Below are 27,313 nucleotides of genomic sequence, written 5' to 3'. Positions count from 1 at the left end.
TCACAAGCGTCAACGGTGTAACAGTTCTAACGCCATGGCAAAAGTTTGAGCAAGGCATGCTAACTGTTCTGTCACTGGCTATATAGACGAGCACAGAATGTTGGGCCATGTTGGGCTGCTTTAGAGAAGAGGAAGAGTTGTTGTAGTAGAGTGTTGTTACCATGCCGTTATTTTACGCCGGACTGCTTCACAAACGAGGGTCAATTCAACACTGGATTTGCACAAAAGATTAACATGACGGCACATGCTAGTCGATGAGTTGAACTCCACAGCAACTACATATATTTATCCACTAACCATCCAGAAACATCCAGTTGCATTCTAAAAGTTGTAACTTCTTCCTGAGTCTCTCCATCAGTGTTCGACTCCGGTTTGAACAATGTAAGGCTGAACACCGTTACTGACAATCCTCAATTTTGGCTGCGTGAGATTCTCCAGCTTTGTTGTTGTTAAGCAAACAAAGCGTGAGCTGTTAAACCTCCGCCCTCTTCTGGAAAGGGGGCTGGGAGTAGCAGCTCATTTGCATTTAAAGGGACACACACAAAAACGCTGTGTTTTTACTCACACCCAAATAGGGACAAATTTGACAAGCTATAATAAATGATCTGTGGGGTATTTTGAGCTGAAACTTCACAGACACATTCTGAGGACATCAGAGACTTACATTACATCTTGTGAAAAGGGGCATAATACGTCCCCTTTAACACACCTGCCTTGAAGTTTCTAGTATGCCTAGTAAGACCTTAATTAGCTGGTTCAGGTGTGTTTAATTGGGGTTGGAGCTAAACTTTGCAGGACAGTGGCCCTCCAGGAGCAGAATTGGACACCCCTGTGTCAGACAATTCCTATTATTTGAAGAACTACTGCAACAGAGAATACATTTGTTCTGCAGCAAATCAGCTCTGATGTGCTACAGACATGCTAAGCTGATGTGTGCATGTATAGCCGGTTCTAAAATACACAGTACACAGTGGATTACCTTTGCCCGTAATAATTAAAATACACTGAATGGACAACCTTTGTCTCCCTGTGCCATATGCTGTGTAATAAATAACTGTAGCAGTCGTGGGTTAAATTATAAGGGTTTAATTATTTGTCTAGACTCTAACACACCATTAATCTCCTGTAATCACTCACAGATTTATAATAATGTCATCAGAGCTCTGAAGCAACACTTGATCAATAAGCACTCAGTCCTATAAGTTATTTCTAGTAAATCAATCGGTGCCCTATAGAGACCTTAAACACCATAATTAGTCTGTGCAGATCAATAGTGTATCTTTTCTCTCACTCTTTTTCTCCATGACTGTTCAGGGTGCTAGTTACAAATGAAGGAGAGGTTTGAATCCCCCAACAGAAGTTAAAACAGAAAGATAGAGGTGGGACTTGATGTATAAAATACATATATTACAGTAAATATGTTTAATTTGACATAACTTAAGTTGCACTGTTTTCAATCTACAGCTATTAGGATCAATACCAGTTTATTTGTTTTAGCATTTTATAGTTTATATTTCAAAGTATAGAATCAAAATGATCACTGATTGTTATCTAGCTGTGCTTGGTGTATCAAAATACAGTTCAAGTTGTGTGAAACAAACTTAAAATAAAAAAATTCAACTCTAAAAGTCACGATATAATTTTCACACTGACTGTATTTCTAAAATAGAGCATGGTGTCTCTCTGTGAATGTAATTAGCTGATTCTTAATTACTCATTATTTCAGTTGCACATGAGTTGAAGTACTTGCTTACATATCAACATGCAATTTACTAATTAAGTGTAGTGTAAACTCGGGCTGGGTGGTGTAAGGATATGTAGATACATGGACTGCTAGAGATTCTGCTTTACGTTATTTACATGTGAGAGCAACAAAGAAACATGTAAAGTATGGACAAAGACTATAGAATAACACAAGAACGCGTCACTCATATTATAATAAGTTCCGCCTTCTAAATAAAAGCCAATCGCCGATTGGTGAAGTCATTGCATCACTGCAGTGGCCGTTAGAAGCTCCGGTTCCTATAGAAATAAGCTCACTTAGGACTGTGCATGCGCATTAGCTTGATCCAGCCTGGAAAATTGATTTTTTTTTTTTTGTCATGATCTGAGCGTTTAGAAACAAAATTTATGAGATAGTTGTTGTCAGATTTCATTTGTGATTTCAAATATGAAATTTAATCAAAAGCTTGGCAAACAGCTTTGGAGAATTTGATGTTTCCCCATTCAAAGAGATAGGAGCTGCACTTGCATGCCCAAGAGGCGTTTCAAAGATGGCCGCCGAGTGAAATGACTTGTCTTAAAGGGACTTTGGTATGGAACAGGACGTATCACATACAGAGTTTAGTTGCTTATGGTTGTTGAGCAACACTGAAACTTTGTGAAACTATTGAAACTATTTTATAGAAATGTATTTGTGCACTCACAAGTGTGTAAATATTGCATTACAATACATTTTATAATATTTGTTTTACTGTTTTTAAGTATTTTTTTCTTAACTTGTAACTAATATATGACATATATTATAGCTTTTTTTATTTGCATCCCTCAAGTTCCAAATAATTAGTGATTGATTGATTAGTTGGGATGTTTCAACCAAAATTTGGGTCAAATATGGACTGGAAAAAAAAAAGGGTTAAAATTTTTAATTAAAAATTTAACCTAACAGTTGGGTTTGTCCATTTTTGACCCAAATTTGGGTTGAAACAACCCAGCATTTTTTAGAGTGTGTTTGTGTGTGTGTGTGTGTGTGTGTATATATATATATATATATATATAAGTTTGGAAACAATACTGTTTTTTATGTTTTTTTTTAAAGAAGTCTGTTCTGCTCATCAAGGCTGCATTTATTTGATAAAATTACAGAAAAAATAGTAATATTGTGAAATATTATTTCAATTTAAAATAATGGTTTTCTATTTTAATTTACTTTAAAATATAATTTATTTCTGTGATGCAAAGCTGAATTTTCATCAGCCATTACTCCAGTCTTCAGTGTCACATGATCCTTCAGAAATCATTCTGATATGCTGATTTGATACTGGTGCTGAATATGACTGGTACTGTATGTATAAAATATATAATATTTTCACTTTATTTGGAACCTGAGGAAACTTCAATATAACATACAACCCATTCCTATTGCAAACTTTCCATATGTTTCTTAAGTTCATTGGCATCTGCACTTTATCACCGCCAAAATCCAGCATCTTGTTTTGAGCGATAAATCCGTCAGTGGTGTGAACGTTACTCAGAAACACTCGCAATTGGTGTGAACAGAGGTTGTTAGTTCACAGGGCTGTGAGCACTGATGCCAGTGAGGCGAGAGACTGTGAGAGGGCAGATGGTGAAGAGGTTGAACGGAGAGCTCAGCGTCGCCCCAGGCCTGTACCCTGGTGTCCATATTGGGTCGACCTTGTTCTCATCTTCCTGTCACCATCAAAGCACAGCAGCTCTTTTGACTAATGAGAAGCATCCACAATACTGGGCGGTGTTTGTGCATATTCATTCTCCATTTGTGTCATTTCCATTTCAAAGGCGGAGAAGAAAGGCAAAAAGCACTTCTTTATAATCACAGGGGTCTGAAATTGTATCCCAGCTTGGGTACAAACCACAGGGAAATTCTTGAAGGAGCTTTTGTTGTTTTCTGATACTTTGCTCACTTACACAGAGCCATTAACATCACCGGATCTAAGCACATGATATACGATACGTTTTGCTTAGGACATTCTTGTGCGTCACTGCAGCCTTTGCAGCCGTCACTATATGAGAGGCGCACCATTTATCTCAAATGAGCAATAAAACCTCTCATTTGATGCTGTCCTCCTAGGCCCATTTGCGCAATTATCTTCAATCTTCTTCTCGAAGTAAGTCTTCACAATCGAGGAAGGAAATTAACCGAGTTAGAAGACCAACAAACCACAATTGCTCCTTCTGAATACACAATTTAGCTTTGAGAGGTGATGCCGGCTGTCTAGACTGAGGTGATAATATCTATCATATTCTCATCCTATAAAGGAACTCATAAACTTACATAATGTTGTTCTCTTCACCACATCACAGCTTTGACCTCATATTCTCTCTGTCTATTAAATGAAGGTTATCTTCCAGACATGGAGTAAAGTTTGTGGAGCAAATTATGAGGAAACTGAGTGACTAACTGAAAATACCCATTTCTATTATTAATTCCACTGGCTTTCCGCTCATAGGAAGGTACACACACACACACACACACATGAGATCTCTTTAATATCTCAGTTGTTTCTTCTAGATAGAATCTAGATGAAATAGAGGCTTTTGCTTTTTCTCCAGTGTTTCAGAAAAGAGGTCTTAAACTGCACTCAAATTTGCCAAGATACCAACATATGCAATCAAAAGTCAAAGATCTCAATAGGAACTCAAATATTTCTCATTAAAGGATTAGTTCAATTCAGAAATAAAATTTCCTGATAATTTAGTCAAGCCTATGTCATCCAAGATGTTTGTCTTTCTTTCTTCAGTCAAAAAGAAATTAAGGTTTTTGAGGAGAACATTCCAGGATTTTTCTTCATATAGTGGACTTCAACAGGTCCAAATTGCAGTTTCAGTGCAGCTTCAAAGGGCTCTACACGATCCCAGCTGAGGAATAAGGGTCTTATCTAGCAAAACGTTTGGTCATTTTCTAAAAAAAAAAAAAATTCTATACTTTTTAACCACAAATGCTCGTCTGCAATGTGCCACGCATTACGTAGTCATGTTGGAAAGGTCACGGTAGGGCAAAAAACTCTCATTTTCTCCTCTAACTTAAAAATCATCCGACATCGTTGTTCTACTTTCTTTTTTTTTTTGTAAAGGCCGTTCGACTTAGTCTTTGCATGTTCGCTTTGTAAACACTTGCCCGGTACTTCCGCCTACATCACGTGTGACATTTCCAATGTGATTACGTAATGCATGCGGATTTCCAGAGCAGTGCAAGACGAGCATTTGTAGTTAAAATTATATACATTTTCATTTTTTTTATTTATTTTTTTTAGAAAATCGCCGATCGTTTCACTAGATAAGTCTCTTATTCCTCTTCTGGCATCATGTAGAGCTCTTTGAAGCTGCACTGAAACTGCAATTTGGACCTTCAACCCGTTGTACCCTGTTGGAGTCCACTATATGGAGAAAAATCCTGGAATGTTTTCCTCAAAAACAATAATTTCATTTCGAGTGAAGAAAGAAAGACATAAACATCTTGGATGACATGGGGGTGAGTAAATTATGTGAACTAATCCATTAAGTTCCACCAAAACCAGAAGAAGTTGCTACCTAATTGGATCTTATCTTAAAAGTCTCACAAGCAACATTTGCTCAATTCCAGTTATTTTAACATTTGAATAAAAGTAAATACAAGTAATTGTCCCTCAAGCAAATGTAAATATCATGAACAACTGGCCATGGATCATCTTTGTGATCTCATGAGCATTTCGAGACCTAATCTGAAGAGTTGCAAAAGTGAGGTTTGCTTGTGAATTCATGCTTTGTCAGGGGACCAAATCATGGTCTGCTCTTTAAAAGAAGGATTTACAGCCTTTTAAAGTTTTCAAACAACTTTTTACTCTCTTGTTCTGTAAAAAACCATCACATATACTGTTGTTTTGAAGCTCCAGAAACCAAAACAGTAGTTTTTACTTTTGCAAGCACCACATCGCCAACTCAAGAACCCTGTACACTCTTAAAAATAAAGGTTAAAAAATTGGGGTTTTCTCAGCGATGCCATAGATGAACTATTTTTGGTTCCCCAAAGAACCTTTCAGTGATCAGTTCTTAAAAGAACCATTTTTTTCTTAGTGTGAAGAACTTTTTAATAATCTAAAAAAACCTTTTTCCACTATAAAGAAACTTTTGTGCAATGGAAAGATTCCATGGATGTTAAAGATTCTTCATGGAACCATTAACCTTTATTTTTAAGAGTGTACAGCCAAAAACAGCCTCAATAAGCATAGAGAAGCTTTATTTTTAAAAGTACAGCCACTGCTAGTGGGCTGATTTACTTCAAGATGCATGACTCGTTTATTAATAGCTCCTTTCTCCACTAATGAGCCACCGCCAGCCACCTATTGTGGCTTCACTCTGGTCCTGCTTTACACTAATGTTATTGACCGACTCTATTTGTGCGTTTGAGTGCTGTGTGTGCTGTCAGATAGGCTGCAATAAGCAGGCGTGTTATGTAAACATTGAAATGTGTCACTTTAAAGCATCTCGCCGTTCTCAGGACACTCTCGTGCAAATCTATAGTCCCGTATAGTGTACATGCAGCTGTGAATCATGAGTGCATCAGGCTTTGAACACACATGACCCCGAAGCCGCATATGTTGCGTCAGTGTGCGTCAGCCTAACGCCTGCATGTGGGTTTACTAAGATGAGCAAAACCTGAAGGGAAAGAGCACGTTTACGGCATTAATCGAGCACTAGATGTAGATCCTAACACCGTTTTAATCAGAAGGCTTCAGTTTAGATCTAAATACCAACAACAACAGCAGTGCATTTAAGTGTATACACAGTCAGAATCATCTCAAGCACGTCATAAAGTCATGACAGTTCATGTAACAACACAGACACGGTTGCATACTCACAGGAGTGGTTGAAGTCTGCAGGAGGCAAACAGTATACCGTCTCTTACTCTACTCTTCCTTCAGTGTGAAAGGGAGGAGATAGAGGAGGAGGAGGGCGGCCTCCAGGTCTGGAGGCAGTCAGCGCACCGGCAGACAGATAATCCAAAACTGGAGGTGTCTTATTTAGTCTGCAGCACGCGTGCATGCGTGCATGCAGTAGACACAGGCACAGGCGTTTATCTTGCGTCCCCTCGCTGCGCTCCCTCCTACTTCTGCTCATGAGAGACCCTTCTGACAGGAGAAGATGTGGGAAACATAACAGAAAATAAATAAAAAATAAAAAGATACAGGAAGCAAATGTGTCTCACTGAAGGATTTTATAATCATGCTGGGTCTCCACCCCCACTTGGCTGTCTCTCCTCCCCTATTGTTATAGCAACGGCCAATCAGAGCGTTTCATCACACAAGCCCTCTCTGCCTGCTGAGAGAATGATTCTTTCACACCGGAGCTTGTTCAATATGGCTGTAGACCAATAGTGTGTGTGTGTTTTGTGGATGCTGTTAATTAGCTGATCTGTCTAGTGGAAGGTTAAACAGCATTTCGCTGTACTAAGCTGTCAAACTTTGTGTTTTTTTTTTTTCTGCTTTGTGGTTTACCATCCTCACATGAGCCTGGGTTATTAGTGTGCGCTTGGAAGAAAGATATCAAACACATCAGCACAGACTAATTAGGGAAGAGCTTTGAAAACATGCAGGTTTTCACTTGCTAGTCAGTTGTTAATTTAGGTTTAATAGAGAAATACAGTTAAAAGACCTCATTAGAGATTATGAAGTGTTTTTTTAATGAGTGTTATTGTCTTGTTTTCCTGTTTAATTTTCTAAAAGTCTTTAAAACAAGATCATTTACTTGAAGCAACGTTGCATAATGACTTATACTATTAGCACTTGTTTTCATATATTTTATCTTGAATATAAGTATTTACTGTCAGTTTTTAAAAAAAAAAAAAATACATATTGTTGTTTATACTTAAAAACAAGTCAGTGCAGTACAAAATGCAGTAAGTGCAGTACATTAAAGATGTATTCTCTGAAAACAAGTCTTAAAGGGGTGAGGCTATATTGGGCTGCTTTAGAGAAGAGGAAGAGTTGTTGTAGTAAAGTGTTGTTGCCATGCTGTCATTTTACGCCGGACTGCTTCACAAACGAGGATCAATTCAACATTGGATTTGCACAAAAGATTAAGATGACGACACATGCTAGTCGATGAGTTGAATCAACTCCACAGCAACTACATAAATTTATCCACTAACCATTTAGAAACGTCCAGATTCATTCTAAAAGTTGTAACTTCTTCCTGAGTCTCTCCATCAGTGTTAGACTCCGGTTTGAACAATGTAAGGCTGAACAGCGTTACTGACAATCCTCATTTTGACTGCGTGAGATTCTCCAGCTTTGTTGTTGAGCAACCGAAGCATGAGCTGTTAAAGCTCCACCCTCTTCTGGAAAGGGGGCTGGGAGCAGCAGCTCATTTGCATTTAAAGGCACACACAAAAACGCTGTGTTTTTGCTCACACCCAAATAGAGGCAAATTTGACAAGCTATAATAAATGATCTGCGGGGTATTTTCAGCTGAAACTTCACAGACACATTTTGGGGACATCAGAGACTTATATTACATCTAGGTCCCCCTTAATATCTTATGTAGTATTGCTTCTAAAATAAATTTATAATATTTTGGTCCAAAAACTGTCCAAAACCAGACATTAAAAAAACCTTATTAAGATCTCAAATTTTGCATTGCATGAATTTCTTTCTTGTGTGAAACACAAAATGAGACATTTTGCTGAATGTCCAAGCTGCTCTTTTCCAAACAATGAAAGTGAAGGCTATGGATTGTCTAGATCCAAAAATGACAAAAAAGCACCATAAAATGATCATAAAATAGTCCATATGACTTGTGCGCTGTTTTTCAATAGGTGTTGTGAGGAGCAGAATGGAACTGTAGTCATTTCTGATTCATTACTTAATATATTTCCCTCCTCTCTAGCTCTCGATTCTCATTTGCGTTCATCTCAAAATATGGCATTTCAGGATGTTTCATGCTAGTGTTATTTTATAGTATTTATTAATATTTTGAATTTGCTTTTTTTAATATTGTTTTCATTTTAGTAATTGTGCCATTTGTATTAGTTTCTTAAAGTTTCTACATAGCATTAATTTTATTTCAGCGTTAGCTTTAGTATTTAAACTTTCAGTCTAACTTGTCTACTTTTATTAGAAGTTTTTTAAGTTTGTTTTTCATCTTATATATTTATATTGTATGTAGAAATCTAAAAAAAAAAATACTTTTTTATGCTTTTTGTATTTTTGGAGCTCTATGGACACATGCTTTATTGGAACTGCAAAACATCTCTTTTTGTGTTTCATGAAAGAAAGTCAAACAGGTTTTGAACCACATGAGAGTAAATGATGACAGGATTTTCATGTTTGTTTGAACTATTTCTTCAGTTCTAGTTCTATGCCTTTAAAACCAGTTTTGTGTTTTAAAACACCAAGGGATGTTAAAATGTGGCTACAAATGAACAAAATCCTTGTTAGATCTTGTGCGTCTCACAGCGGTAACACAGTAAAAGCTCCTTTTCATCATGCGAGCAGTTCAGACGTTCAGACAACTTTCAGCTCGATTTCAAACACAAGGTTTGTTGATGTTTGCGTATTCGTGTGAGTCTTTACCCGCTGTATACATAGCACACTACATATAGCGCAAGACTTCAGAGGCGTTGACCCGAACAGCAGCAGAACAAGCACTCAGCAAAAATTAGGCATCCAAATTAGGTTTTCACACCTGAATTGGAAAAAGTAATTTCAGTGAAATGAGGTTCAGATAAGCATGGGTACAGCAGAAATGGAGGCAGAGGGGAAAAAATGGTTTCACACGTTTTCTTCATTAATACTGAAGCATGTCAGCAGCGTTTATTTTTTATATTAGAATGAGTCAATAGTTGATTGAGATGTTTACATGTTTACAAATGTACTGGCACAAAAAAATGGACTTTTTTGTATATTTCAGTACAGTACGTTCTGAACACAATTATTTTTAACGAAACAGTGACTTTCTAAAAAGTTCTCAATAAGGGATCATGTGCAGATAGACGGTCATTATCGCAAAATAAACCCTCAACCCTGATGGGAAGTGGAGCGCAAATAATGAAGACCTTAATTAAACATTTTGTTTAATTGCACTTAAATCTCCTCTCTACTGTCTGTTGTTATGCACTTCCACTTCTGCTATAGAAATGTACCATTGTCTTGTGAAGTTTGGTCTGGTTGCACTTCTGATATTGTTTTCTCTCGTGGATTAATCAGTTCTGCTTTTATTACTCTCATTTGCAAGTCACTTTAGATAAAAGCTTCTGCTACATGAATAAATATCAATGTAAATGAGGTATGTTACTCAGCAGTTCAACTGAAGTTCAATTGATAAAAGTAACTATAGGCCTAATAGAATATAAGTAACTAATAGAAGTAATATTATATATTAGTGTTTTTTTCTTCTGAAAGTAAATATAGATTCATTTCCACTAGGGCTGGGACAATACATCAATTCTCGATACATACAATGATTCTAGATCGATTCTGATATTTTCCCTCTCGATTCGATTCTGAGATTAGTTTTAACAGCAGATGCACTGTAGGCTGGTTTTTAACCGCACACAAATGCTCAGGAAGAAGAGTGCTGGACAGCGATCGTGCTTTCAGCTGAGTCATGTGAGTGGTTAAATACACTTGCACCTCAGCTCAGAATGCTTTTATGACGCGAGATATTGATCAGTGAATGTAAATGGAAGCTCAACTGAACCTGCTTGAAGTGAACAAACTTCTTGCAAAGCTCAAACGTGCTGCGTATCACGAGAATGAACCTCATTGGTTCTTGCGGAAGCTCAAGCAGGATGCATAACACGAGAATGAACCTCGCACGTCAAACAAACATGCTTGAGCTTCTGTTTTCCACAACTGATGTGAGTTGATGAATGTTTATATGTGAATAAAAGCCTAAATTCAATCTGCTCATTATATAAAGTAATCGTGTCTCTTCAGAAAATTTGGACTAAGTTTAAATGTCCAATGCATTATCTTGTCCTTTTAACAGTTAAGGGGTTTTCCCGTGACTGACAGCGCTAGTCAAAGCATTTGTCAGTTGCGTCTTGTTCCGTGTTCACAACAATTCAGTCTTTTCAATGTAAAAGTCTTCACTACTGACTGACACACTCATAAAGACAGTCTTTGCCGTCATCTAATGGTGTAATAATGTAACTTCTGTTGCTGTTCATGGTCAGGGACTATTTTTTCCGGCGGAAGGAAGGCTTTTAGTGAAAGTTTACTTCATGAAAGTTGCATTGATACATATTTCTGGCTTTAATATTTGTATTGTGTGGTAACCGTTTTATAAAAGCATTATTATATTATATTATATTATATTATATTATATTATATTATATTATCCTCCATTTTCCAGTCCTTTTAACCTATTGTGGGGATAAGCCTATCCCAGCAAAATAATATTTTGTTTTGCTTTGCTTTGCTTCAATTATTATCTAAACAAAGAGTGAAATAAACATGAACCATTTTGATATTTGTATGTGAAAATTATTTAATTTTTCTAAAATATTTGTCAATCTCACAGTTGAACTGGCATCATTTCCACCCTGACGAGTTGGTTTGCTTGTTTAGCAACATTGTCAGTGAAGAGCTTGAGATAAAATATGAAACCTGACATGTGAAGAAATGTTATTGTTTGTAATTTCTAACCAAGCTGTAATTATGACAAATAGTGTGAAAATACAGTATTGTTTAACTGCGTGTATTTGGGATACATAAAATGCTAGCTGTAAAATTAGAAAGATTTTATTCCAAAAATGTTTAAAATGTAATTTCCTCCCTCCAAAAAGTATATCAAATCACCATCTGGTACTGTCACAGTACTTGCATCCATACTCTTTAGTTATTTAAGATGCCTAACTCTTTCCAAATATACACAATTTATAACTGCACAGAAAACATATTTAAAAAACAAAACTATACATTCTACCTTAAAAATGTACTGCATAGAATTGCTATGTTTATTATTATAATTTTGAATGGATGAGAATGATGTGATATTAGAAACTTGGATTGTTTACACACACTGACAGCTCTGACAACTCTGATCGTTTATCAGCTTTGATGATAATAGCATGAGGTAGATGAAGTTAGTGAGCCGTTAAGATATCTGGCCCTGTTAAAGCCATCAAACGCCTCTGTGCTGTCAGGACTGAGAAGATGATGGTATCTCCTGCTCCTCTGTGATGGAAACTACCGACACACATCAAACAACATGATCAAAGCTCGTGTTTGCCTCGTAACCTTGTTGTTCCTCCGAGCGGTACAAATAAGTTTTGTATGCTGAAGTTCAGTGTAGCTTTTCCTCTTAATTTCAAATGGAAAGTCTTTGTTTGTGGACATAAAAGCAGCTGTGAGGACCTGATGATGAGCTGTTTCTGTAAAAGTTTAAAACTGGAAGGCTCTTTTGTCATTAAAAAGGGAGCAGTGACCATTAATTGGTCCAGAAGTTTGTAATCAGCTGATTCTGATGATGCTTATTAGATTAATTGGTCTGAAATACCAATACAAATCAGTCCTTTGATTTCATAGCTTGACACTGCTGCTGACGATGGAAAAAGGAGAAAAAACCATAACTGCATTATAGTGTGATACAGCATATTTGAACCCATGCAAACCTAATTTGTCTGTCCTTTATTTTATTGAATCTATTACATTTGTTGTAAGTTTTGCTGAATGTACAGAATATGTACAGAATATGGGAATATATTTCCTTTTTTCTTGTTCTATATAAACTTCAAAAGTTTGCTAGATATACCAAATGCAATACTTTTTAGATTTTAGGCATATTTCAGTATTTTTATTTTAACATTTCTGGAATAAAATATCCAGCTCCGTTTTACAATGACATATTTTCACGCTCTTTGCATAATTTGGCAACATTACATCTTGACTGCAAATGATGCACAATAAAAATATGCTGTTCACTAGTGATAATTATCTTGATTTTTCATTTTTTTCTTCGCATATTATGTCTCATATCTCATAACTCTTCACTGACACTGTTAACTCCTTGGTAACCAAGCAACTTTTGAGAAAACCTTTTGGTCAATATTGAAATGAACTGTGCTGGAAATACTTTGTTGTTGTTGTTGTTGTTGTTGATGATGATGAAAAATTATTGAAATTATCAATATTTATTTTTTCACTCTTAATATTTATTTCAAACTTTGTTTACACTACTGATCAAACGTTTGGAATTAAGATTTTTTTAAATGTTGTCTCATATATTCACCTGCATTTATTTGATCAAAAATACAGTAAAAACAATAATATAGTGCAATATTATTACAAAACTATTTTCTATTTGAATATTTTTAGAATGTAGTTTATTCCTGTGATGGCAAAGCTGAGTTTTCAGCAGCCGTTACTCTAAAACAATAGTATGGAGCCCATAAAATTACAATTCCATGACAAACAACCTTTCACGAAACACTTTTATGTGCACATTGGAAAACTAGATATGCATAAATTAAAAATGGTAATGTATGAGCTTGAAAATGTTTTCCCATGCACACCAGAATTATTTTCTTGTTTTTCCCTAGTTTTTCATGCAAAAGTTGACAAGCAAATGTCTTGTTTTTTTCTGCAAATGTCACGAGGTTAAACATGAAATTAGTTTAGCTGAGTTTTTAGGTTTCTGTTTTCCATGCAACGAAAATGGATGGTGGCTCTTCCAAAACTAATTTATGAATTTATCTGCAATCAGTGACAGGATCGTTTTTAGTTTTTTAAGCTGAGCTGATACTGTATGTAAATCTATGTAAATCTACTTCGCAGCACTAGATCATGAGTGCTAACCCATCTGTCAGTCATCAACATACAGATTTAAATCTGACAAAAGTGATTTTTTTAAGTGAGGTGTGTTTCTCCTGAGTCACTCAGCCAACCAACCTGGAAAACTCTGCTGACAAAGGCTGCATTTACATTACATGGTTCAAGTGACCCAATTCCAATTCCAATTTTTTTTTTTTTTTTCCTCCCATGTGGCACAGATTGGAAATGACCCACGAACATGTAAGCAGGAAAAAAGCATATTGATTCCAATATTCTCAGATCAGTTTCAGGCCTCTTTCATATGTGAAAATAAATCTGATATGATTCAGATACGTGTATTTGCATCTGCCTTGAACACAACAGAAGATATTTTGAAGAATGTCGGAAACCAAACAATTGACGTTAGCCATTGACTTTCATAGTATTTTTTTCCCTACTATGGAAGTCAGTGGCTACCGTCAACTGTCTGGTTACCAATATTCTTCAAAATATCTTCTGTTGTCTTCAACAGAAGAAAGAAATTCATACAGGTTTGGTACAACTTGAGGGTGAGTAAATGATGACAAAATTTAAATTTTTGGTTGAACTATCCCTTTAAGAGATCAATGTTTTGCTGACCTTTAAAGATGGTGTGGAAAGCAAAAGCTTGTATTATCATTTTGTCTGCGTCCATTGCAAATCGCTCTGTTTCTACTTCCTTTTTCAGCTTTTTCATGTTAGTACGTCTAGTTGTCTACCTTGGGTTCTTTCGCCAAATGTATAGTGTAAATGCAAATATCGGATATGGGACACTTTTAAAAAGATGTAAGCTGGTCATTAAAAAATCAGATATAGACAACAAAATCGCAAGACCTGCAGTGTAAATGTGGCCAAAGAGACCGAATCGGTCGAGCGACCTTGTCGGGAACGAAAGAAAAAGAGATTGAACAGCAGAGGGACAGAGTTTTCTCCCCACAGGCAACACGCTGAGATCTGATTAGATCAGCGATGCCCTTCACAGTGGACTCAGATCCGAGCTGGGCCAAACGAACGCTCCGGAAAATGAAAATCTATTTCAGGGGGGAGCGGACACCAAACGGCCGGGGTTAATATTTAATGAACAAACAGGAGTGTAATGTGGTGGCAAGCTGCAGGACCCACCGTGTTTGCACAAGAACAATCTGAAGCTTTTTTAAAAGAGCCGCTTTGATTTATGCTGCGATAGAAGACGCCCTGGGAAGAGAGGACACGTCTGATGGAGTTCTGTGCTGGGAAAGTATGGAGTCAGCACATTGACTGGATAACAAGTCTCTTCATCAAGGTTTCCCCTGTGAGAGAACTTGTTTCAGTGGCTTTCGATCGATTTAGCTGTATTCTTGTTTGGGAGTGTTTCTCCTTTGTGATGGTGTGTGCATTGTGTAGAAGTGCCTGATGGGACGCCTGCTGCTCTTCTTCAGAATTTTAGTGCTTATTATGCTTATGTTAAAGACCTTAGTTTGTGCTTGTACTTTGTAAGAGATTTTTGCTTTATTTTAAAGATTTTTTTTTTTTTTTTATCTCTACTGTATCATATTGAACACGCAAATTTCTTAAAGTTTGAAAGGTTCCTAATCTTGTTTTGGAGGTCTCCTATAACAGGTTTACATCAAAGGTCAAAAAATGCTTTCATTTTCTCATAATATACATTGCATATCACCACATTTTTTTAGTGATTCTCAAACGACTCGTGCGAAGATTCAGTCTCTCTAAGCCCCGCCTTTCTGAGAGCCTGCTCTGCTCTGATTGGCCAGATGGCCCGGATGATTGGTCTACCGCTTGCAGCGCATGCGCATTGGAAATGAAATGCCCATTACCATAACTGAACTTAAGCTTCGGAGGCTTCCTAAAGATCAGCAATTGTACACACTGTAAAGACAGTAACGACTGTGTCAATTTTACCATAGCAATCCGAGCGTGAGTCCGATGATGAAACATTGGCCCCCGGTTTCACAGACAAGGCTTAAGCTAATCCTAGACTGAAATGCATGTTTGAGCTGTTTCAAATGAAAGAAACTTGCACTGACAAATCTTGAAATATACCAGCGTCATTGTTTTGTCTCAAGATGCACACCAGTAATGCCTTCTTCTAGGATATGTTTATAAAAGCTACTTAAATACCCTAATTGAAATAAGGCCTAATCCTGGCTTAGTCTAAGCCCTGTCTGTGAAACCGGGCCTGGAAGTACTAGTTATTCAACCCGAGCCTCCATTGCAAGGACAACTTGAGCAGGACGTTTCTCAGTGATATGCTGCTCAGTTTGTTGTACATTATAAGATGTTGCAACTGTAATTCCTCACCATCAGCATTAAAAAGTGTATGTTCATCAACAAACCTGATGTGTATATTTCTAATTTATTGCGGTGCACATGTGGGAACTTCATCAATAACTGCATCTATAACAGCACATACGTTACCCGAGCACTAACGTAAATGACTGGTGTATCATTAAAATTGGTAAAACAAATCTTGCTATATACAATATGAAACACAAAACACTCGGTAGAAAATATATACATCAATAATTAATCATACTTAAAGGTTGTGATTCTGAGGAGCAAGTTGGCCCAAATACTGTGGGCACTGTCCCATCTTGAATGGATAAGCGTTTTGTAAATCCCATTTAGACCTCACTGAAATTTGAAAAGCAATTGTCAAAATGTTATTCTGCTGTTGTATCTCTGTGGTAATTTTAACCACTGACTCTTCACATCCTCATCCTTTGGAAGCATTTACAAAGAGAATTTGCTTTTGCAGAGGAGAAAACAGCATCTTTTCGACATATACTGTACATAACGCAAACCAGCTACAGTGTTTGAGGGTCAAAGTAGACGTTGTTCATGGGCAGCCAATGAAGACCATAGGCAGGCAATATGCAAATGTGTTACCGTGTTACGTATGCAGGTCACGGAAGTGAGACTGGAATACCTGACGACTAGTTTAGGTGGTTCAGAGTCAATTCTTTATCTTGGGAGACAGTAACTTAAATTTTTTATGTGAAATCTTTAATGTTTTTTATAAAGTACACTCTAAATATAATGTATTTGCTCAACAACAACAAAAATTAACGCAACAGTTTGCATCAATTTTTTTGAGTTATGACAACTTTGAGTGAATTTACGTTCAACCAACAAGCTACACTGAGTTAGAGGAACTTAATAATTTGTAGCATAAACACAAATTTTTGATTACTGATTACTCAAGTTGATTACTCAAAAAATTAAGTCGCTCCAACCACCAGAGTTGTAGCCCTGGAACTAATTAATCTTATCTATTTCAGTTCAAATCAACAGCTATCATAGCACATGCTAACATAACTTATTTAACATGTATATTTAATGAACAAGTAAGATATTATTTGTCACTGGCATTAGCGCAGTCATTGCTTACAGAGTTAATGTAGTGTTTACCTTCATGTATCTACTCTTCAGCACAATGATAACCACAAAAACTTCATTACAGAAACTCTTTTAAATGTCAAACATAGCAGCATTATTCTTTGCATGTAGGATTCCTTATCCAATCATATATGCAAAGCATGCTGGGAACTAGAAATGCACTACCTCCGAAGTTATCAAGGCAATTTCATTACGTTATACTACAAATTAATTTTAAAGAAAAAAGCCAGTTAATGCAGAAATTCAAGTTTAAATTACAAACAATATTAAGTTGATGTAAGGATCAACATTGTCAACAGAACTCAACAAAATAATGTTTGCAACTTAAAAGGTTTAAATAAAACAATAAATTAGAATTTTTAACTAGCAACCATGCATTTATGTAAGTTGTGGTAACAGGTCCCCTGAATTACTTTTTAGAGTGTAAATGTAAGAAAAATATTATATTTCAAGATGAACATTAACTGACCTGAAGAAAATAAGGTTTACTTGATTATCAGTTTGAGTAAGTCAAGATTTTCTGTTTCTTTTAAAGTCAACATGAAAAATTACAAAAATGGACCCTATTTTACTGTCTTAAAACATTGTGTGTGATTCATCAGTTCACTCTATCCTAAAAAAAAAAACATTTTCTTCACAATCTTTCATCAAAATGTAATCAAAATGCTCAGCCAAATAGCTATTTAGACTTTCACTCAGAAATGTCACAGATTTGGGCCACAAATGTGTTGTTGTTAACTAAGTTGTAAAGAACTATTCCTTTCAGTAGTTTCTGACAGTAGTTTTATTGAAGTCAGTTATTAGGAATAGTTCTTTACTGTATCAGAGAAGGGCTGAAGATAGCTGTAAACAACCACTAAAAACAATAAGCTAGTTTATTTACCCCTTGATTAGAGATAATGGGTAAATTGTCTGCGCTCTATGGTACAAGAAATATAATCACTCCACAAGGTCAGAAAATAAGAGTGATTATTCTCCTGGTGGAAATTCCATCTGAATCCAACCGTGAGGTGAGCCGAAGACAAAGGAACAAACTGTGTTCTTGAGATTCCTCTCAATTCATCTCATTGAAGATCTCAGTGAGGGTTAATTCTGATTAGTGATGCTCTTTGTCGGTGGGACGCATGCACACTGCTTTCAGTCAGGGCCAATTGCTAGTTTTCTGATGACCTTGGAGGCAATAAAGGCTCCATTATCAGACCGTGATGTCATTGTTCCGTTACACTGCGTGAAGATGATATATTTTTGCAGGCCGGAACAAAAGAGATTTCACACTAAGTGCGACTGGTGACCTCAACATTCTGGGAATACTCTAAAGTTTGGTCACCGTTTTTTCTTGGAGGTGGAAAAAAGAACAAATCTGGCCTTTGAATAAATAACCCCATGACCTTCAGGAGGCATGAAGGATTACTGATTTCACTTAATGATGATGGGCCTAAGGGCAAAAAGAAAAAGAGAAAAATGTAAATATATATATAGTCTCCTGTGTGTGTGTGTGTGTGTGTGTGTGTGTGTGTGTGTGTGTGTGTGTGTGTGTGTGTGTGTGTATTAAGGCTGTAACCATGCCTTGAACATTGGGGGGACCAATCTTTTGGGACCAAGGAGGGTTGGTCTTTTTATTTAAAGGAATTAAATAATAAAACAATTAAAAGTTATTTAAGGGAGTGAAGAAAAAGAAATAAGAATGCAGGAGTTCTGGGTCTAATTGTAGATATGGACTAATCGATTTAGACTATTGGCAAATTGTTTTTGTTTTTTTTTAAAAATATGCACACATGCAATCTTAATTGTATGTCTAATATGTTGAAAACACAAAACGTTTCTCATCTTGTCACATTCAGTTATACATGATTATTACACGGCTTTGTGGATTACTTGACTCTGATTGGTCCCGATAACAACCGCTGAAAACAGATAACACAGGCTCATCTGGGTTACTGAAGTCTGCAGTGCTATACGCTTGCTAAAAAAGTTTTTTCTTCATCAAAGTTTTGCGTTTGGTGAACTAATAAAATATTAAAACTATTTTGTGTACAGTTACTTAATTATGTCATCTGATATCGAGGACTCGCTCTCTCTTGTTTCATACAAACGCAGCTGCTGCCATTTTGCGACTATTGTTTTGTACACTGTTGGATTATAAGATAACAAACAGGTATGATTTTAAAACAGTTTCATCTCAGATCAATATCTCTTATCCCCATAATTATTTATGTGGCGAAATGCCATTTAATTAAGTGGTGTGACTGTATCGTATTCCTTAAATATCCATCTAGTTTGAACTTGCCGTGCTAGCAACTGCTCTCTCTGCGAAAGCTTTGCGTTTAAAGAGCTAATAAAATATTTCGTCTCAGATCAATATTTCATGTCTAATTATTTACTTATGTGGCAAGTAGCCGTGTAATAAGCGGGATAATGTACATCCAGCCGATTGTTATCTAAGAATAAACTCTGCTTCGCGTCGGGGTCCTGATCACAGATATTATGTTTAGCTACTTACATTACCACACACTCCAATAATGAATAGTTGAGTGAAAAGCTTGTTGGCTTGACTTAAAATATTTTTGTTATAATAGAAAAACTGCATTTTTATACTGTGGTTTTGTAAGTTGTTGTTAGTATGTAAACAAGATAAGCTACTATAATCAATCAAATCTTTGTTTATTTTCATGACTATTTATAATTTATTCCAGTATTATTTTTTAGCGTACTATTGTAAACATAGTTTAAAAAGCTGTTTTATATGAAAGGCTCCACTTTGGATCACAAAAACTTGCCAACTCCAATCAAATGCAACACAGCTATTGCTCTCGCTTCCACTCGCTTTCTTCTCCCAAAAGAGCCTCTCTCATCTGTCTTATTGCACAGTGTGAAGTGAGAGCAGAACTCCCTCTCTCTGCGTGTGCTGTGCGGTTGCGGCTCAGCAGCGCCGGCTCCAGGTTTCATGACGGCAGCTCTGAAACGCTGAGGGATGAAAGGCCTCTCTCAACAAAAGCATTAGCTGGCCTTTGAATTATGCAAGTTCCACACTTCAAATTGATATTATTTTAAGTCAAAGAACAAAAGAGATAAAAGGCAACGGCGTCTCTGTGAAGACAGGCGGCTACTGTTTTATTAAGACTGTATCTTCATTCAAAGAAGAGGCTCATCTTGAGACAATAAAAACTGGCACACTATTTTGCAGTTCTCTGCCAAAGATTTCATCCATCTTTGCCTTTTCTTTATGTCAATGTCTTAATGTCTTTATGTCAAACATATGATGAGTAACATTAGCAGTAAACTAGCATTTCTAATAGCTCTGATTCATATGTCAAAAGATTATACAAGCAAGACTTTAGTCAGAAGACACTGCATTTTATTTGATGACTATGAAAGCGAGGTTGTGGGAGATGAAACGATAAGTCACGCAACCACACTTTTGACTATATCAGATAAAAATATGATCCATTTTAGAGCTACTTCTGGCCAAGAACCACCCACTTAGACATGACGTAACAATAATTGACATTTAAAGCAATCAAACAATGTTAGTTTTGTTGTTACATTACTGAAATAATGTGTAGTTAGTTGATTACTATCACAAATGTGTGTATGTGTGGGTCATTGACAAATAAAGCTGTTTTTTTTTTTTTTTTTTTTAACTTTTCAAAAGTCATGTAATGCATATGTCATGAACAATGTGTTTAAACAAGTTTCAGTTGTTAAATAACATTTCAAAGTGTTTAAATTGAATTTTTGACTCTTTTTATGTCAGGTTGGTACAATCAAATAGTTGTATGTATAAGGGTCAATGACGTGACGGGTAATTTCTTTGTCCAAAGGCCTTAATAATAATTAAAAATCAAAGATATGACATCCAAAGTATGTAAGGTAGTACAACTAGATCTCTTTTATTGAATCCAAAAGGTTTTAATTATATTTTGCTACATATGAAGGTATTTAAAAGATTTTGAAATGTCAAAAGGTCATTCGGTTTATAACCGTCCAAAGGCCAATACAGTCATTTCATTTGTGATTAAAATATCTTAAAATCTAATAAATGTATATATTTTTTTATTCTGGCGTGATTTTATAACATCATATATCAACATAGTGCAAAATGGTATTAAAATTATGTGTACAAGTCGTCACTTTGTTATGAGAAAGAATGTCTGGAAAAATTTTCATTGATGTCATTCGGAGTAACCAATATAAAGGGAACATTTTGGATCAAGTCATGCGGTCAATAACATGTGACAGGATGTGACATCATTCAGACACCTGCACAGGACCACATGGTTGTGAAGCAAAGTAACTAGCTCTGTCTTAACTATTTGAAGAATTCATGTTTTCACTTGCTCATACGCATGTCCTGAAACATCAGGTCATTTGGTACAACCGCTATAAAACATGGAAAATGTTGTAATATTTTAAAAACTTGTACTAAATATAAAATGTTCGATTGTCCTTTTGCTAGATAGCTAGTAAGCTAGATATCAGCCTGTTAGCATTGTTTGAAAATATCAAAATTCGGTATAACCAAAAGTGTCATTTGGTAAAACCAAAATTTTGGTTAAACCAAATGACTTTTTTGGGGATCAATTTTGTCCATCTTGTAAAAAAATGACAAAAGCAGTGTTAATTGATTATAAAAACCACATAATCTCATTGTTAACACTTAATAAAACTTCAAAATTAATTATATCTCCATTATGTTTTTTTACACTTTTAAAAACCTTATTCGTCAATGACCCATATACTGTAGGTGTACCACCTGACATTGAAAGTAGTATTATTGTTACCTACCCATACTTGAAATTAGCATTTTTTTCCAGTATTTGAGAGAGATCTACAAACATTTTAACTCTGCAACAAGGATCAGTTGGGGTCATCTAATCTAGATGATGCATTATCATATTTATACTTATTTTTAAATTTATAATAAAAGTGCTATGTTTGCAGTTGTGCCACCATGACATTCAAAGTTTTTCAATTATATCAACAGCTTTAAAACTACTGATATTTATAACATTTGTTTATATGAAAGGTTTCAAACCTAAAATGATGCCATAGTCTTTAGTTTTTAGTTTTTTATTATTAAGACACCATTTTAAATAGTTTTCTCGTCTGTACATTCGTTGGACAGTTGCACCACCTGACATTTTGGGGGTTTAAGATAACAAAACATAAAATAATATGTATTATTTAAATGTACTAAAATGAATTCAAACTAAATAGGTTTTATAGAATAAATTTTCATGAATTTATCAAATTATTTTAAAAGGAAATAATGCACTTATGTCATTGCAAAAATATGCACGTCATGTCATTGACATGCATACACACACATATACATGTATATATTTGTACACATATACATAATACTGTTATACTACATGTATAGTATTATTGTCATTGTTAATGTATAGTTTAATGCAGTATATAGATTTACCTGAATGTACAGTCTTTATTTAGAAATATTTGACTGCTTAAAGTCTGTACTGTAATTGGCTGATCAGAAACAGGTACTCCAGAAAACCGAGATAATTTGACAGATTTGTGGTCATTATGAAGTCATTACCTTGTAAACATGACTTTGTTTCCAAGTGGACCAGTGCATCCCGGACTTCCTACTCCCGGAAGATATGTAATGCCAACCAATCCGTTTGGAACTGCCAATTACCAACTCTGGCCTTCTTTTCATAATGTATTAAATGGTTAGTGAATGTCCTGTGCTGTTTGAGGTTATTGTTCACCCCACAAAACTGCATCCTCTGGATATTTGTGGAATGTAATATTTTTAATGTTTCATAGACTTATTTTCTGTTAAAAAAAAAAAAAAAAAAAAATCTAAAAATCCTTAACTAGATCAACGTACTGTTGCATCACTGTATAAGATATTTAGATTTGTTTTCATTGACTGCATCATGACTGCACTAGGATATGTTCACTTGTTCTTAACTAGTTTATACTTAAGAGAAAATGTCTACCATGCTCGTATTAAAGATTCATTAATGTATCGCTAAATTGGTCTTGATAAAGGGATAGTTCACCCAAAAATGAAATTCTGTCATCATTTACTCACCCTCAAGTTGTTCCAAACCTGTATGAATTTCTTTCTTCTGCTGAACACAAAAGAAGATATTTTGAACCAAACAGTTGATGAACCCCATTGACTTCCATAGTATTTTTTCCCCATACTTTGGTAGTCAATGGTGTCCATCAACTATTTGGTTTCCGACATTCTTCAAAATATCTTCTTTTGTGTTCAGCAGAAGAAAGAAACTCATACAGGTTTGGAACAACTTGAGGGTGAGTAAAGGATGACAGAATTTTCTATTTTTGGGTGAACTATCCCTTTAAGGATTCTTAGATATTTTACCTGGAAAATAAGACATGAACACTTGTAAAGAATTTTATTTACATCAATCTATATAATTCAGGTTACTCTAACTAAGGCCTACAGTGTCCGAAGCAAAACTATTTTGTAAACTTTTAAATTTGGTGTCTCTCCGCTTATTTGTAGGGTGACATATTTCACATAATGGCAGAGGAAGTACTTAACTAGCATGCACATATGGTAACCTGCAGAAGTGACACATTTTTTTAAACTGCTGTTTTGCAATTTGTGCTCACCTGACACTTATTTTTAACACACATGTCCTTGGCAGAGTTATCTTTAGGGTTTAAATTCAGTGTGTTTAGCATTAGTTTGTCTGCGTTGGCAGCAGTCCTCTCATTAAGCTGATAGAAGCTCAAAATAGTCCACATAGACACCTCCCCAGCAGTGTGTGAATTGCCTTTACACCGAGATAATTATGGCTGTTTTCAGTGGAACATTTGTTTGCAGTTTTTCCCCCCGCTTTTATCTGTGGGAAAACGAAGCAAGGCCTCGGGAGATGCCGAGACGTTTATTTCCCTCTGTAGAAAGTTTTCTTCCGGCTTGCGTTCTGATTCTCATCACAGAACAGGACAGATGCGGAGCGGGGAGGGCCGGTGGTGCTCCGTTAACAACCCAAAATCGAATCTGTTGCATAAGTGTGTGGGGTTACGCTGAGTGAATGATGTACGCCCAACTAAAAACAACTCTGAGTAGATATTGCTCACTGGGAATAAACTGCATTACAGCTAGTTTGTCTTCATCCTCCCATTCCATCATTTCGCCTGTCACTTTACGCTTTCTTCTTGTTTCATGTAACGTATTTACACCTCGCGCTGTAATACATGTGTTCTTTAATGCCTTGGGGCACTAAACGCACTTGTGCAATAAATTTGTGATGTTTTATGCATGCGTCTCTTTAAAGCTTCCAATGCGAGCGGTTCCTCTGCAAAGACGTTTAATGTCCTAGATCACGTCTCGTTTCCTCAAGCCTTGTTTTCTGTCTCTCTTTTTTTTCTGCTAGAGTTTTTTGCATATTTTCAATGTTTCATTCTTTTTTAAAAATATAATTGTTTCTCCTAGCATTGAGATTAAATAGAGAGTTAATGGAGATGTTTCTCCTGCTTCAGAGAAAAAGTAGATCTTAACAGTGTCTCAAATTGTGCTCAGATTTGCCTAAATTTCTCAATGTGAAGATCTCATCAGATACTCTCAAGAGCGAATAATCTGATCTGCTATGCACATTAATTTTATTCTCTTTTTTAATTGTATGTCCACTATTGTATAATTTTATTTTTTCAGAATTTTAGGAGAAACATCTGAGGTAAAGTTGAGACTTAAATGTTTAAAGTGTCATTTCTGCTCTGCTATTTTAACATCAAAACAAAAGAAGAAGCCTTTAGGTCTCCTGTGCTGTGAAAATACAACGTCTGAGCAATAACATGTTCCTCTGGGAGTGTTGCTTTATTTCTCTTTATCTGTCCTCTAAAGACATGTCTCTACCCCCTTCATGCATCGGCAGGCTTTGAGTTCTCTGGCTTTCTCTCTCTGTCTCATCTCTCTCTGCTCCACATCTTAAACCCAATCAACAGCTCTCGCTTCCAGCCTGCTAGCAAGATGTCTGACCTCAGAGAGCGAAAAAGAGAGGATGAGAGGACAGATGAACAAATGATAGAAATGAGGCAGAGGTTGAGAGTGGTAGATGGATATCAGAATCACAGAGAGAGAGGGAAGGGTAATGGAGGGTTTAGGAAAATCAGAGGACTATATGGAGGAGAAACAGGTAGAAGAGGACAGAAAAAAAACAAGCTGTTAGACTGGAACAAACAAAAGACGACTTACAAAAGACCTTCAGAGTTTTCAAAGACAGAGAACAGGTAAAATGTCCTCTAGACTAACACGTCCTCTAGTGATTTAGGTGATTCCTGTTTAATTATCACAATCATCCATTAACTATAATTTATTAAGAGGCCAGAGAGGTACAGGATATATCATCAATTATCATTTTAAACTTTACAGTGTGATGGATGGATAAGTGGATAGTTGGATGAGTTGATAGTCAGATGGAAGGATGGATGGATGCATGGATAGTTGGATGGATGGATGCATGGATAGTTGGATGGATAGATAAGTGGATGGATGGATGGATGGATGGATAAGTGGATAGTCGGATGGATGGATAAGTGGATAGTCGGATGGATGGATAAGTGGATAGTCGGATGGATGATTGATAGTCGGATGGATGGATAAGTGGATGGATGGATGGATGGATGGATGGATGGATAAGTGGATGGATGGATGGATAAGTGGATAGTCGGATGGATGGATGGATGGGTAAATGGATAGTCGGGGGAAGGATGGCTAGATAAATACGTAGTCGGATGGATGGACGGATGGATGATGGGTAAATGGATAGTCGGGTGAACGATGGATAGATAGATAGTCGGGTGGATGGATAGATTTATTTTCGGGTGGAAGGATGGATAGATAAATGGATAGTTGGGTGGCTAGATAAATAGTCGGGTAGATGGATAGATTAGATAAATGGATAGTCAGGTGGATGGATGGGTAAATGGATGGGTAAATGGATAGTTGGGGCATGAATGGATAGATAGTCGGGTGGATGGATAGATTGATTGTCGGGTGGATGGATGGATAGATAAATGGATAGTCGGGTGGAAGGATGGATAGATAAATGGATAGTTGACTGGATGGATGGATGGAAGGGATGGATGAATAGTCTGGTGGATGCATCAATAGATAGATAGATAGATAGATAGATAGACAAATGGATAGTCTGGTGGAAGGATGGATGGATGATGGATGGATGGATGGATGGATAATTATGTAAATGGATATTCGGATTGATGGATAGATGTATGGATGGATAATGGATAGTCAGGTGGAAGAATGGATAGATAGTTGGGTGGATGGATGGATCGATATATAGTCGGATGTAAGGATGATAGATAAATAGTCAGATGGAAGGATGTATAGATAAATAGTCGGATGGATAGGGTAGATAAATAGTCGGATGGCTAGACAGACAATCAGATAGATATATTAAGATGGATGGATGGTTCATATAGATCAGATGGACATATAGATTTCTTTTCCGAGCAGCAGTGCTATAGAAATTCCTTCAAAATGTTTCTTTCCAAAACTATAAAAACTTTTTTTGAGGTACCATTGAGATCTCATTCGTGTAGCTCTCTAGTATATAACAGAGTTCCTTAAATCCGGCCCAGGAAAGCCGCTGCCCTACAGAGTTGATCTCAAACCCTGATAAAAAAATCACCTACCTGTAACTCTGAAGACCTTGATTAGTTGTTCAGGTGTCTTTGATTAGGGTTGGAGCTAAACTTTGCAGGGCAGTGGCCCTCCAGAGCCGGATTTGAGGAACCCTGGTATGTAAATATAGCAGCTTTACAGCAGGTGATGTGTCAGAGATGTTCTGTTGTGTTCAGTGTGAGCCGATGTCAGACTCCTCCACTAGATGGCAGACCAGTGTCATGAGCCTGTCCTTCTGGAGCAATTCAAATATCATCTGCTGAAAAAGGCCATATACTATCACACTCCTATAAAAGCCAGTCATATTGTCTGTATTACAGCATACAGAGATATTGGATTTTTTTTTTTTTTTTTTTTAGTAAAAAGATGCTGTGGTGCCTTTCTGATGATACTGAATATAATAGACCATCTTTCTCATGAAACTGTGGTAAAGCAGAATGTGTAGCCCGCAGACATATCATGAGCATCGAGGTGATGTATAACAGATTTGAAGAGACTCTTTTATGTGTTCTGTGTGTCCAAAGCAAGAACAAGAACTGAAATAAGAGACAGCAGACATTGTAAATCAGAACTCAATGAAAATCGTCAATGCGTATTTGATCATGCACGAGCGCCCTGTGCTTTTTGAGGGCACAGGCAGGAAATTGCGGTTTGAAATCGGACAAAAGTCCTTTGATTCCTCGAGACGCAGAGGTCAGTGCATTGCAAACAATCTTCCCACAATAGTCTTTTAATGAAG

At 36.3% G+C, this 27,313-nt stretch overlaps 2 protein-coding genes across 2 annotated transcripts in view; one reads left to right on the top strand and one right to left on the bottom strand.

Annotated features, from left to right (window-relative positions):
- The window catches only part of cdk18 (cyclin dependent kinase 18), a 73,474-nt gene extending 66,533 nt beyond the window's left edge, over positions 1 to 6,941 (bottom strand). The window contains exon 1 of the mRNA XM_051911598.1: positions 6,597 to 6,941. The gene's annotated coding sequence lies outside the window, so the exon portion shown is untranslated. The remainder of the gene's footprint in view (positions 1 to 6,596) is intronic.
- Positions 1 to 27,313, top strand: part of elk4 (ETS transcription factor ELK4) — a 150,772-nt gene that overhangs the window by 101,357 nt on the left and 22,102 nt on the right. The window lies entirely within an intron of this gene.

This window comes from Ctenopharyngodon idella, chromosome 11 (assembly GCF_019924925.1).
Source record: "Ctenopharyngodon idella isolate HZGC_01 chromosome 11, HZGC01, whole genome shotgun sequence".
Lineage (NCBI taxonomy): Eukaryota > Metazoa > Chordata > Actinopteri > Cypriniformes > Xenocyprididae > Ctenopharyngodon > Ctenopharyngodon idella.
This window is presented reverse-complemented; position numbering and strand designations above follow the sequence as displayed.